A 369-nucleotide genomic window follows, 5' to 3' on the forward strand; every position below is an offset into this window, starting at 1 on the left:
GGGAAAAAGGCCTCGGCCCCGGAGGCGACGTCGCCCTGGAAGAGCTGCGGGATGTCCAGGATGTCCGGCTCGGCCAGGCCCAGCGCGCGCTTCAGGATGTCCCGGTTCCAGCTGATGCAGCTCTGGGGGGACGGGGAGGGTGAGAGGGGAGGGGAGGGACAGGGACGTGGACAATGGGTGGGACACGGAGAGGGACAGTGGGGTGGAGAAGGGGGAAGTGCAGGGACAAAGGGAGGGAAGGAGGGACAGGGGGACAAAGGCATGGACATCAGGAGGGGCAGGAGGATGGAGGGAGGGATGGACAGAAGGGTGGAGGGAGGGAGGGAGGGATGGACAGAAGGATGGACGGAGGGAGGGCCGGAGCGACGG

The sequence above is a fragment of the Corvus brachyrhynchos genome, unplaced genomic scaffold, assembly GCF_000691975.1.
Source record: "Corvus brachyrhynchos isolate BGI_N302 unplaced genomic scaffold, ASM69197v1 scaffold215, whole genome shotgun sequence".
Lineage (NCBI taxonomy): Eukaryota > Metazoa > Chordata > Aves > Passeriformes > Corvidae > Corvus > Corvus brachyrhynchos.